The following is a 9,715-nucleotide window of genomic DNA, read 5'->3' as shown; positions in this document are numbered from 1 at the left end:
AGGAAAAAAAGAGCATCCACCAAGTAAATAGCTTATCTCTGAAATAAAAGTTATGGGCAGGTTGTGATCAGCAGTTGTAAAGGCAGTACTAATGAGATCATAATTCCCTCTTAAGTATAATTAACTATTACATGTAGTATAAACTATAACTTTATAAAATAGTAACAATAGTAAAATTTGTTCACATTTATCTGAGGAGAAAAATCATATCCACATGAGCCAAAAACTCTGAGTTATTATATGAACCAATCTTGGTCCCCAGGGAATTTCAGCAGAATGGAGTGGAGGACCATAGGACCAGAATGTTGCATGCATCATCAGGCTTGGTCACAGCATGGGTTGTTTTTGCTTAACTGTTTTTCTTTGTTACAAAAGAAGATTAAATTCTGTGGGGTGGGGGCATATCCAGAAATGAATGTATTGTAAAAACAAAAGGCATCAGTAAACTTTTCTTTTTAATTATCTGAAAAGGACACCCGTAGATAGTTAAAACAGGCCATGGCTTTTAAAACTTATTTTGAAAATAAAGAAAAACACATCTGTTCTCTGCCAACCCCCACCCCCAAACTGAGACATAAAAAATGATCCCAGGTTTGAACATCCTCTCCCCTGGAGGTCAGAGAAAGCATTTCCCATTTTAATCTTCTTGAACTTTATAGAAGGTTTTTCATTATCTTAGTTTCATGCAGGGTTTCAAGGTTTCTAGAAGTAAGTTTCTGGTACCCTGAGGGGGTGCTCCCTGGGCTGGAGGCCCAGATCTGAGTCCCTGGAACCAAGCCCAGCTGTGTATTTCTGAACTGGGTCACCTCATTCATGATGTCCTGGCAGTCCCCCAGTCTCTCCTGGAGAGTGAGAGTCTCTATTCCCCCACCCACCCCTCATTTTTCCAAATGTTCCTTTCATGAGGTGAAAGACATCTTTCAAAGCCTGGACGGTCCCAAAGCAGGGAGGCCCCACTAAGTGATTTCAAGCAGGGCCTAGTGGGAGTGGGGGTGGGGGTGGGGATGGGATTGGAGGAGGTGGAGGAGACACGAAAAAATAAAGACAAGGAAAAACCTCTTTGAATTTGACTCAACAAGGCAGCCACCTAGACATGAACATCTTGAAACCATAAGTAAGCTTTGGGGGCTGTGAAAGGCACTCTGCTTTCTCCAGACTAAACCTTTCAGCAGCAACTGACCCTTTTACACTGAGATTTTCTCTACCTGTGCTTTTATATGTGAGTTTCTGGAAAACCAGGCTGCAATTGAGAAGCTATTAGTGGTGAATAAAACTGGCTTAGATTAAATACAACCTGACTTAAGTCACATTCTTAAGCTCAAATTCCCCTCCTCCACTCTCCTCACTCCTTAGCTCCCACAACACATCTACTTACAAGGCACAGGAAATGCAGGGTCAACTCTTCTACTCTCTAGCCCCCACTCTCTTCTATAGTCAGGACTCAATGGATAGGAGTGACTTCTGTAGACCCAAATTTTAATGTTTTTATAATTAAGTTGTATTAATGTCTTCTGTTTTTACATTATCATCATTTCTGGAAAAGTCCCCTTCCTCCCCCTTTCCCAACCTCTCAACCAAAATTGAACTCTCCCTCATAACTAAGAAACACACCAACTAAGCAATCTCATCTGATGATATATACAAGAGTCCACTGTAAGTATCGGTTCCCCACTTCTTGGCCAAGAAGAAAGAGAGGTATATTTCACTTCTAAAGACCATAGCTTTTTTTCATTTAAATAGTATTTTATTTTTGCAATTACATGTAAAGATAATTTTTAACATTCTTTTTTTATAAAATTTTGAGCTCCAGATTTTCTCCCTCCTTCTCTTCCCTTCTCCCTAAGATGGTAAACAATTTGATATAGGTTATATATGTACAATCATGTAAAACATATTTCCATGTTAGTCATGTTGTGAAAGAAGAAACAGAACAAAAGGGAAATACTACAAAAAAAATAAAGTAAAGAAAAAGTATGCTTCAACATGCATTCAGACTTCATCAGTTCTTTCTCTGGAGGTGGACAGCATTTTCCAACGTGATACAGACCATATTTTAGCAAAGGCATTGATCAGAGGGAGCGTCTCCAGAGGACCGCAACCAGGACTAGTGAAGATCTTATAGATCATGAAATTTGAGAATTTCAGTTGGACAAACTGGGAATGGAAGGTTTCCCTTGGAGACAAGAACTTTTAGGAGGGACATGAAAATGTTTTTGCCTGGGAAAGGCACTCAATTTGTTCTACTAGGATAAGGAGCCATCATTACAAGTTCCAAAGAGGTGAATTTAGGGAAAGAAAAACTTTCTAATGACAAGAGCTTCCCCAAGGAAGAATGAGATGTTGCAGGAGATAGGGGTTTCCCCTCTCTAGAGCTCTCAAAGCAAAGGTTTGATGACATAGAATTGTTGAGTTACGGATTGGTTTTGGAGGTCCCTTTCAACTCAGATTTGTTGATTCTGTGTAGAACCTTGCATTTGATTCTATTTGATTTATTTTATTCAATTAAGATCAGCATAGTGACTAGAAAAGGAGCTGGATTCAAATCCTACCTCTGACACATATTGCATGGACAAACAACAACAGTAAATGTGACCCTGGAAGGTGAAATAACAAGCATTTATTAAGTGTTCACTATATGCAGGGGCACAAGGTGGCACCATACTGCACAGACTGCTGGGCCTAAAGTCAAGAAAACTCCTCCTGAGTTCAAATCTGGCCTCAGACATTTACTAGCTGTGTGACCCTGGGCAAGTCACTTAGCCTCGTTTGCCTCAGTTTCCTCATCTGTAAAATGAGCAGGAAAAGGAAATGGTAAACCACACTGGTGTCTTTGCCAAGAAAATCCTAAATGGGGTCACAAAGAGTTGGACATGACGGAAAAACAGTTGAACAATGATAATACAACGCTATATGCCAGACATTATGTTAACCACTTGATAAATATAATCTCATCTGTGAATCATAGGTAAGTTCTATTATTATCTCTACTTTATATTTGAGTAAACTGAGACAGACAGAGGTTAAGTGATTTGCCCAGGGTCATGCAGCTAGTAAGTATCAAAGGCCATAGTCGTACCAGATCTAAAACTGTATTATAAAGCAGCAATCATCAAAACCACTTGGTGCTGGCTAAGAAACAGAGCGGTATGTCAGTGGAATAGGTTAGGTGCACAAGATATATAGTCAATGACTATAGTAATCTACTGTTTGATAAACCCAAAGATCCCAGCTACTGTGATAAGAACTCACTATTTGACAAAAACTGCTGGGAAAACTGGAAAACAGTATGGCAGAAACTAGGCAGAGATCAACATCTCATACCATATACCAAGATAAGGTCAAAATGGGTATATGATTTAGACATAAAGAGTGAAACTATAAGCAAATTAGGAGAGTAAGGAATAGTTTACCACAACCAGATCTATGGAGAAGGGAAGAATTTATGACCAAACAAGAGACAGAGAACATTATGACATGCAAAATGGATAATTTTGATTACATTAAATTTAAAAAGTTTTGTACAAACAAAGCCAATGCAACCAAGATTAGAAGGGAAGCAGAAAGCTGGGAAACTTTTTTTACAGCCAGTGTCTCTGATAAATGCCTCATTTCTAAAATATATAGCGAACTGATTCAAATCTGTAAGAAAATAAGTCATTCCCTGATTGATAAATGGTCAAAGGATATGAACAGGCAGTTTTCAGAGGAAGAAATCAAAGCTATCTATGGTCATATGAAAAAATGTTCTAAATCACTATTGATTAGAGAAATGCAAATCAACACAACTGTGAAGTACCACATCACACCTATCAGATTGGCTAACATGACAAAACAGGAAAATGATAAATGTCGGAGAAGATGTGGGAAAATTGTAATGCTAATGAATTGTTGGTGGAGTTGTGAACTGATCCAACCATTCTGAAGAGCAATTTGAAACTATGCCCAAAGGGCTATAAAACTGTGCATAACTTTTGACCCAGTAATTCTAGGTCTATATCCCAAAGAGATCATAAATAAGGGAAAAGGACCCACATATACAAAAATATTTATAGCGACTCTTTTTGTGGTGGCACAGAATCGGAAATTGAGGGGATGCCCATCAACTGGGGAATGGCTGAACAAGTTGTGGCATATGAATATAACGGAATGCTATTGTTCCATAAGAAATAACGAGCAGGTAAACTTCAGAAAAATCTAGAAGGACTTGCATGAACTGATGCTGAGTGGAGCGAGCCGAACCAGGAGAGCACTGTACACAGTAGCAGCAGCACTGTGTTAGACGTTAGATCTTCTGAGCAATGCAATGATCTAAGACAATTCCAAAAGGCTCATGACAGACAATGTTAATCCCCATCCAGAGAAAGAACTATGCAGTCTGAATACAGATTGGAAGCGTACTATTTTCTCTTTTGTTGTTGTAGATGTTTTGGTTTTTTCTTTCTTGTGGTTTTCCCCTTTTGTTCTGATTCTTCTTTCACAATATGACTAATATGGAAATATGTTTAATATAATCATACATGTACAGCCTATATCAGATTGCATGCCATCTTGGGGAAAGGTAGTGGAGGGAGAAGAGAAATTTTAGAACCCAAAATTTTATAGGGGCAGCTAAGTGGCTCAGTGGATAGAGCTCCCACCTTGGAGTCAGAAGGACCTGAGTTTCAATCTGGCATCAGACACTTGACACTTACTAGCTGTGTGACCCTGGGCAAGTCACTTAACCCTTATTGCCTCACCCAAAAAAAATTATAAAAGTGAATGTTGAAAACTAAAAATTAATCGGTTTTTAAAAAAGGATCTAAGGCCACATTTGAACTCAGGTCTTCCTGACTCCAAGGTGGGAGCTCTATCCACTGGGTTACCTAGCTGCATCCCTACCCCCCCCCCAAAAAAAAACAAACCTTAAGTATTTTGTATGTACTTATGTAGGCTGGGTACCTTCTGGGTTTGGCAGTTTGAGTTTAAAAGTGAAAACAAAAGGAAGGGGCATTTTCTATTTGTTCTGACTCCCACTCTCAGGATGACGGCATTACCAGTCTGGTCTAGACACTCCCTACTCCTCCCATCAACATGACGTGTTCTCTAGCCTAACCTCTTTCCAAATAGCAATGGTAATTGATTTGGTTTTTTTTTCCCAAAGGGCAAAAGCCCTGGACTTATTATTACCCACGTTGGAACAATTATTAAAAAGTAATAGGGGTGGCTAGGTGGCGCAGTGAATAGAGCTCTGACCTTGAAGTCAGGAGGACCTAAGTTCAAATCTAGCCTCAGACACTTAACACTTACTAGCTGTGTGACTCTGGGCAAGTCACTTAACCCAAATTGCCTCACCAAAAAGCAAAAAACAAAAATTAACACATCAATATTATTCTCTCTTACATCATTCCCAAGCTCCCAATCCATATCCAAATCTACCAATAGTTCACTTTCATCTGTCTACCAAGACCAGGCCCCAATCTTGTTTTGCAATTCCTTTTAAATTGATTAATTCAAATTAATAAAGCACACATGAAAACAGTTATGGTCATTCACATTTTATCTAAAGCAAGCTGAAGTCAGTCACTGCAGAAAACCTTTGGATTTGGTTTCCACACTCTCAGACAGAAAGGAGAGGGGAAAGGGGAAGATGCACTTCACTGTCTGCATGAACTCTGAGTCAATGGGAAGTCTGCCATTGATCTGATACTGCTCTGTTGTCCCATTTTGCCTCAGTAGATCTAAAAAGCAGCCTTGGTGGAGCCAGGTCATGTTCAGCACCAGCCACGACTGGATGACCCTTCTTTCCTCTATCTGCCCAGCCTCCATTTACCGTAGCCTTGACGTCCCTTGCCCAGCTCCAATCGAATCAGCCTCTATCTTCCCAGCCCTCTTTGTCCATGCCATGGGCTGCCATGACAGCCGGGGGTGGAGGGTGGCCAGGGTAACCGGTCCTCTCTACTTTTTCGATAGCATCTCTTTTGTACCACAGACATGTCCTTACCACCTCTCACAAAGAGCTTCTCCTCTAGATGAGGGGAAACAATGCTGTCCCTTTAAGACTCAGCCCCCATGCCCCACTTTAGACCAAGACATTCCACTCTAGCCAGGGAAATTTTTATCTCCAGTTGTATAAGTCCCTGGCAAAGGTGATAATGGGGACTGTGCTTATATATGCATGTCATCCCCTTGAAAAAATGCAATCTCCTTGAGGACAGGGCCTGTTCATTTTTGTCTTTGTATCTCCAGAGCCTAGTGTGCTTTATATTAAAATGAAATTATTGGGGTGTCAGAAAGGGGAACCACAGTCCTTAGTGCCCACTCTTCAACTTTCTCCTATCCTGAGAGCTTTTAGCGACCCAGCTGAGAGACCGCTAGGCAGCCCCTCCAGCCCGCCGGACGTCGGACTCTGTTGCAAGCTCTGTGCCTCCTGCCACCTCGTTGTGTTTTCCTCTACAGTTCCGGGCACATAGTATGATCATTAAGTGTTCAATTTCCCACCAACTTTCTATGAAAGATCAAGGGAAGTGGGCCATGGTTGCCACGAGCAACTTTGAAGAGCGGGACAGCTTTAGAGAAGCTTGATCAAGGTGCCATCATCGTGAGTCTCCAAATCAGGGCCCCGACAGGGTTCCTCTGTCTCATCTTGCTCCATCAGTAGAGGCTAACTTAACATTTCTCCTTTGCCTCCCGGGAAGTAGCAGAAAGCCAGCATTGCATCTTGGTTGGATTTAAGCCTATGGACGTGCCCCCAACAGCCACCTTGGAGCTGGCACTGCTGCCTGCATCGTTGACCCCATCACCTTCCCCCTAGACACAGCCAAAATCTGGCTGCAGATTCAGGGAGAGAGCCAGGGAGCCATCCGAGCTTCCTCTGCCACTGCCCAGTATTGGGGAGTCATGGGCACCATTCTGACCATGTTAGCCTCTACAATGGGCTGGTGGCTAGGTTGCAGAGCCAGATGAGTTTTGCCTCTGTCCACATCCGTCAAGCTGTTCTACACCAAAGGATCTGAGCGTGCAGGCATTGGGAGCTGCCTCCCGGCAGGCTGCACCACAGGGGCAATGGGCGTAGACCAACCAACAGACGTGGTAAAGGTATGTTTCCAGGCCCAGGCTCGTGCAGGTGGCAGCCGGAGACACCAGGGCATGGTGGATGCCTATAAGACTATGGTCTGAGAGGAGGGGCTTCGGGGCCTATGGAAAGGAACCTCACCCAGTGCTGCCCACAATGCTATTGTCAACTGTGTTGAGCTGGTGACCTATGATCTCATCAAAGATGCCCTCCTGAAGGCCCACCTCATGACTGATGACCTTCCATGCCACTTCACATCAGCTTCTGCACCACCATCATTGCTTCCCCCGTGGACGCGGTCAAGGCGAGATACACGAACTCTGCTGCAGGCCAGTTAGGCCTGTGCTGGCCGCTGCGCTCTCACCGTGCTTAGGAAGGAGGACCCCAAGCCTTCTACAAAGGCTTTCTTTTGTGCTTGGGCTCCTGGAATGTTGGGATGTTTGTCACCTACGAGCAACTGAAACAGGGCCTGATGGCGGCTTGCAGTTCCCGGGGAAGCTCCTTTCAAAGCCCTCTCCTGCTAGCTTTCTGCCTGATGCCCCTCCCCTTTGAGTCTGACCCCATCCTGCCTCTCCTCCCTCCCATTTTTCCCCTATTCCTCTCCTCCCCTGCCTTAGCATTGAAGGATCCCCCTACACTCCCCCTGCTTAGAGTCAGCCCCATTTAAACCTCCAGCCCGCTTCTCCTGCCATTGCATCCTCATTCAATTCCTAAGCTCCTTACTTCTGATAAAACCAGACCAGGACACAAAAAAAAAGGGGGGGGCGGGGACTGCAACTAATAGGTCATCATATTTTTTTAAAGTCAGGATGAGGGATGGGGAGAGAAAATGGCAGCTAGGTGGAACAGCGGCTAAACTGCTGGGCCTAGTGTCAGGAAGACTTCAGATCCTTATTAGCTGAGTGACCTTGGGCAAGTCACTTAACCCCTGTTTGCCTCATTTTCCTCCACTGTAAAATGAGGATAACCCAGGGTTGTTGTGATAATCAAATGAGATAATATTTGTAAAGCATTTAGCATCGTGTCTGACACATAGTAAGTGCTGTACAAATACTAGCTAGAAGTAGTAGTATTACTATTAGTGGCAGCTAGGTGGCACAGTGGATAGAGTGCCAGAGTCATCTTCCTGAGTTCAAATCTGGCCTCAGACATTTGCTAGCTGTGTGACCCTGGGCAAGTCACGTAACCCTGGTTACCTCAGTTTCCTTATCTGTAAAATGAACTGGAGAAGGAAATGGAAAACCACTCCAGTATCTGCTAAGAAAAACCCAAATGGGGACACAAAGGGTTGGATCTGATTTAAAAAAGACTGAACAATAAGTAACAGTAGTACTATTAAAAACTATAGAGACCTACAATGTGGAAAGGGTTCCCCAAACTGGGTTCTTACCCTGACTGTACCATTCACTTTCTAGTTTTATTATTTGGGGTGACTTGACTCCTTGGGCCTCCCTCAACAGTATGCTGGAGCCAATTCAAACCAACTCCCAAGTTAAATTTTCAGTGTGAGCCTTTATACCTTGGAAATGGTCAATTACCACAAATCAGGGATTGATTCATTGTTTTGTTGATTGGCTAGACTTAAGAAAGTGATGGAGAAAATGTTATAATACAGATTAAACTTAAGAAGTACCCTATAGAATGGTTTTTTTTTCTTTCTGAGGATCCATTTGTTAAATATTTGCCAGTATGCTGCTGGTCACCTTCCTTGTTTGCAAAATGGGCGGATGAGACAAGATGATCTCCTAGTTTTCTTCCAGATCTAACATTTTTGGGTGCTAAAGTCCTATTTTTAGCAGCTCTTTTCTCCCCACCATGTCTCCTCTGTAGTTTTCTGAGCTCCTGCTGACTTCATAAAATGCTGAACACAAGGACAAGATACATCGGGGCACCCTGAGTACCTTGAGAATCAAATTTCTTAAATCTAAGGAGATAATATAGTCTGGCAGAGGAAGCACTGAACTGTGCAACTGCATTTGCAGCCACCATGAAGTATGGCAGGTTTTGGAACTGAAAGGGACCTTGGAGGTCAAATAATCCAAGACCATAATTTCATTTATTTCACTTATTAAAAATACATTTTATTGATGTCTTTTTTATCTTTATATCATAAGCATTTCTGAAAAGGGGTAGAAAGGGGAGCCTTCCCACTCTTCCACCCCACCCTCCATCCAGATACATCGGCCTATTTGTAACAATGAAAAACAGTTGAGCAAAAAGACTCACTACAGTGACCATCTCTGACAATGTGTATGATACTCTCTCCTACTAGTACCCCCCCCATGTTTCATTAACTTAGTGGTACAGTGGATTGAGTGCTAGACCTGGAGTCAGGAAGACCTGAATTCATATCCACCTTCAGACACTAGCTGTGTAACCCTGGGCAAGTCACTTAACTTCTATCTGCCTCAGTTTCCTCAACTGAAAAATGGGGAAAATAATAATACCTACCTCCCGGGGCTGTGGTGAGGATCAAATGAGATAATACTTGCAAGCACTTGGCACGTAGTAGGCACTTAATAAATGCTGGTTTTCTTCCTTCCTCCCTTCCTCTGTCCCTTCCAACTTTCTTCCTTTCTCCCTCTTTCTTTCCAATCTTCTTTTTCCTTTCCTTCCTTTTTCCTTCCTCCATTCCACTGTCCATTCTAATCTTCCTTCTTTCTC

General features: G+C 42.6%; 1 pseudogene; it reads left to right on the top strand.

Moving 5' to 3' along the window:
• The first annotated feature begins 5,881 nt into the window (after positions 1-5,881).
• Positions 5,882-9,263, top strand: LOC110211876 (dicarboxylate carrier SLC25A8-like; annotated as a pseudogene).
• The last annotated feature ends 452 nt before the right edge of the window (positions 9,264-9,715 follow it).

Source organism: Phascolarctos cinereus, unplaced genomic scaffold (genome assembly GCF_003287225.1).
Source record: "Phascolarctos cinereus isolate Bilbo 61053 unplaced genomic scaffold, phaCin_HiC Scaffold_5;HRSCAF=322, whole genome shotgun sequence".
Classification (NCBI taxonomy): Eukaryota; Metazoa; Chordata; class Mammalia; order Diprotodontia; family Phascolarctidae; genus Phascolarctos; species Phascolarctos cinereus.
Note: the sequence above shows the minus strand (reverse complement) of the source record. Positions and strands in the feature narration are given on the sequence as shown.